This window comes from Tupaia chinensis, unplaced genomic scaffold, assembly GCF_000334495.1.
Source record: "Tupaia chinensis unplaced genomic scaffold, TupChi_1.0 Scaffold000291_1, whole genome shotgun sequence".
Taxonomy (NCBI): domain Eukaryota; kingdom Metazoa; phylum Chordata; class Mammalia; order Scandentia; family Tupaiidae; genus Tupaia; species Tupaia belangeri.
This window is the reverse complement of record NW_006159776.1, coordinates 3,736,181-3,740,825: the sequence shown is the minus strand read 5'-3', so window position 1 is coordinate 3,740,825 and position 4,645 is coordinate 3,736,181.

The window sequence follows — 4,645 nt, the reverse complement described above, 5'->3', positions numbered from 1 at the left end:
TACTATTGGGTTGTCAGAAAAGTCGTGATGTATTTTTTAATAGAAACAGTACATCCAAACTTTTCTGACAACCCAATATGTCAAGCACAAGATGTTCAAGAGCAACAACCTGGCTTCTGGATTGTATGGTTTGTTCTGTTTGTTCTATTCAAGGAACCCCAAGGTGTGTAGGGTGTAGTATGCAAAAGAATGTCTTCTCATCTTCTTCCTCAGGTCTTACGGAAAAATAATTGGACCAGGCCTCCTGGCTTACTATTGTACTTTTCACTCTATTCACATTTTCTTGTCTGATAGCAAGAAGGCATTTACTTAGACAGATGAGAAGAAATACAAGTACCATTTTCCAAAATTTCTAAAAGGAGGTGGTATTCATGGTGGAGGGTAGAACAGGGTTTGCCATCCAAACTCATGGTTCATCACTCAGTAGTCACCCACTAGGATGTCACCTAAAATCTCTTAGCCACTGAGAACCAGCAGATGGCATAATGGTTATGTCACTGGACTCCCACATAGTTGACCGTGTTTAGAGTCCCAGGCCTGGAGGCTTAAAACTCATGCCAGGCATGTGTGTAGGCATGTTCAAGATCACGAGAGTAGACTGGAGGAGAAGAGATTGTGGGGTGGCCATCCCCCCAGGGAATGATTTCTCACTTTCTGTCTCTCTGTCTTGTGCACATGCCCTATAGCTAATATCTGAAAAAAAAAAAAAAAAAAAATCTCTGAGCCACATTTTTGTATCTGGAGTGGGAAGAATAGAGTGAGGGAATGTCTTTACTTTGTAGGTGGCATTAGATAAAAATAATACCTGTACAGTGTTTAACATATAAATAGTTGAAATATCTCATTGGCATTTAATTGGGGTAAAAATATGGAAGAGAAGGGAGGACAGAGGAGGGAGAGATGAAGAAAAGAGAGAGAGAGAAGGTAGAACAAGGCATAGCCTTTCATATTCTGTACCTCTGTCTAGAATATACTTTCTTTCTCCCTATGAAAGCTCATCCTCTAAGTCTCCCAGTGGCATTTCTTTGGTAGAAAAAAGGAACTCTGTGCTGCAATTTCTTGTGCCCTCCATTTGAGCTTCTGTCTGTCATGGGAACTGTGAAGTCCTGCTCTCTTTCCCACCACTACTAGGTCCAATGTTCCCCTCCATGTCATACCCATTTTCCTGTCCACCGGGTCTTGTCTAGTGCTTGCACAGAGAACATGCTCCAATCATATTTACTAAAAGAAGGAGGGAAGAGTGAAAGAGAGGAAAACATTAAGCGATTACAGATAGGCAAGACCTGCTAGACCTGAGTTCTTGTTTATGATGGAGTTGCTCCTGATAGCAGGACCAGTTTTTCAATGCCTGTGAATCAACAAGATCTATCAAGCATCCTCATTCTCTCTTCACAAGACTCAACTTGTAGCCCCATCTGACCACAGCTCTTCTAAGGGAAGATGCAAAAGAAGAAACACAATAGGAGGGGTGACAAATATCAGGAAATGCTGTCCTCTTCCTGCCTTTTTCCTCCCCACCATCCACCAATTCTGACCAGGACCCAGGTGGAGTAGGAGATAGGGATCCTGGTCTTGAGCAAGCTCAGGCAAAACACTAGGCAGAGAAAAAGGGAGAGGCTGCACCAGGAGAGTGCTAGTGGAACTGAAGTGGAGGTGCAGTCTGAGTTTAGGCAATTGCTGATTTGAGATTGAGAGGGAGGCATGAAGGGCTGAGACACAAGGTCAGAATATCTCCTCCTGGACACCTCAGTAGATTTGGAGAAGACTGGTGGAGGACATGGTTGGAGCTGTGTGTTAGACATCTGCTACTGGCCTTACAGAGGATGTCAGACTGAGCATATTAGAATATACAAGCTGATCTTCTCCCACCCAGTGTGGAAGGGAGTTTGCCAAATTTGTTCCAGTGGCTCCCAGATCAACACTTCTCTCCTCCATGACATCCATTTCATTGATTCTTCCAGACATTCATCTCCTCATGATGTCCTCATTTCAGTTAACACACTGCATCTAAGTCATCATAGTCAGAAATGCAGAATCTTCCTCCACTCCTTCCTGACTCACCCCTTTCCCTGCAACCTCCCATGAATAGTCATATCAGTTCTACTTACCCATTCCCCTAAGACTGTACCCTTCAGGTCACCATCATTTTGAACTTGAAATATTGCAACACTTTCTCTCCCTTCTTCCTTTCCTTGGCCTCCTCTAATCAGTATTATAGGCTACAGCAAGTGGCTTATCTACAATATAGTCCAAATCACTTTCTTTCCCACTCAAATATAGTCGTTCTGCCTTTAGGGTTTATAGGATCAACTCCTCTGCCTGATTTTCAAGGCATTGTTTGATCTGTACCAGTCTATCTTCCCAGCCTCTTTGCTTCTCACTCTGTTCACAGATCCCAAGCATTAACCATGTGCTAAACATGATTTAGGCTGCTTCTCCTGCCAGGAATGTAGTCCTGCTCCACATCTCCCTGATGATTTCCTACAGGTCCCTTGTGGCAAACCGACCTAATTTGTCCCATCTTTGCTGAGTTCCAAACCTCAGCTCCTAGCCTCTTCTACAGAATTGAGTTAAAACACTGATTGCCTTATTTGCTAATTGGTGGTTCTTGCCTGCCTTGTCTCCTCCCTGGAGGCTGAGAGTCCCTCAAAATCAGACTACCTTTTTCAGTTTAGAATAGATATCAGTGGATGGTGGATGACCTAAATTACTTTGCAACAGGTCTAATACCTGATACTCACCATGACTGAGGCTAAAATACTAATTAAAACACACTAGAGACATTCTGTTTTTCATTGCATTAAATATGCACTCATAAATCCTCCTGGGGAAAAGAAAATATTAGCATGAACAAGTACATTACCATAAGTGGGGCATCAGAGACTCATATTAGGAGATAAACATCTGAAAAGCGTGCATTTCCATGGTTATAGTCTATATAGAGATCATGCAGACAAGTCACAGGGATGGGTTTCAGGTCATAGTGCCCAAGTTAGGTGGCTATTTGTCAATCATTTATGTAATATCTTCACACTTGGCTGAGGGAGCATAAATGAATAGGGAATTCTCATTGAAGCTTCAGAGATGTGAGTTCCAGAAAGGCAGAGCAACTGAGTCAAGCTGAGATCAAGATGGCCAACTTCATAAAGGCCTCTGGGACATCATGACTGTGTAGAGGCATTTTTGGGGGTATTTCCAGTTGTGGTTCAGAAGATACCAGCACACCACCACTTTGAAGTCTCCCTTCTCACTGAGTTTCTGTTTTGCCAACATCCAGAATTTTATAAAGTTCTTACTTGTGTGGTCTCTTTAGAGGTGAGGTAAGGAACAAGCTGAGAATCAAAAAGGGGATATAATATGGCAGTTTTGGCCAGAAAGTGAGTAGCAAAATAGCATACACAGCTAGTTCTGTTTATCCAGTGTCCTTTTCTCCCGTTAAATCCATCTATAGAGGATTGAATAATGTACCCCCAAGGCCCCCAAATTATAGTTACCCAGAATCTCAGAATGTGACCATGTACATTTATATACAAGGTGACCATATTCATGATTTCCTCTTTAAATCATGTATGAAATCATCTTGGATTAGGGTGGGCCTTAAATTCAATGACAGGTATCCTTACAAACAACATAAAAGAAGACACAGAAAGACATAGAGAATGTGATGTGAAAATCAGGTTGATGGATTGCCAGCAGAAATCAGAAATTAGGAGAGGGTTATGGCATTAATTCTGAAGGAACCATATCCTACCAACATCTTGATTTTGGACTTCTGGCCTCCAGAACTGTGAGAGAATACATTTCTGTTGTTTTAAAATAGTAGGTTGGTGGTGATTTGTCACAGTGGCCCTAGAAAGCTAACATACCTTCTGAAGTATTTCTATTATTATCTATTATTATTTTGAGAGAGATTTTTGCTTTAGGGCATGTGTGGTAGCCAGAGAGACAGAGAGGGACAGAGAGACAGTAAAAAATTACCTGCTGAGGGGAATGCCCATGCTGCAATCCCTTCTCCTCCATTCTCCTCTCAGGATTTTGGGCATGCACACATATGCACCCAGCATGAGTTCCAAGCTGCCAGGTCCAGAAGTAGAACCGCAGTTGACTATGTGGAGTCCAGAGATGTAATCATTACATCATCTACTGGTCCCCCATCTAAGGTATTATTGTTTGTTTTCAATTGTACAAGAGTTTTAAACCCTTAACACTAGCAAGCCATTACAAATTACTTTTCAGTTCATTTCTTTCTTGCAAGAAAATAAAATCCCATTGTTGTCTTTTTTAGATCATTATCAAAGAGGATAGAGTTTGATGAAAAAATGCTTCGATGACAGTATGTGTCATCAATAATAAAATAATACCTTAATCACTAAACAATTTTGTATGATCAATAGTATTTTGACCCTAATTTATAAGTGAAGCAAGCAAGACTCCAAAGTGGTTAATGTAGGATGGGAGCCGCATTGGCTATTAATGGCAAACTCTGTGTCTTGCAGGAGTGAGTTTATGCTATTTCATGTCCTCCCCAAGGGACTCCAAATCAAAGGTCTACACACAGGAAGGAGCCTGGAAGCCTGAATTCTCCATGGGGTTTAGCCCTGCTCATCCTATACCTCACACCTTTCCCTCATTCTTTCATTCTCCT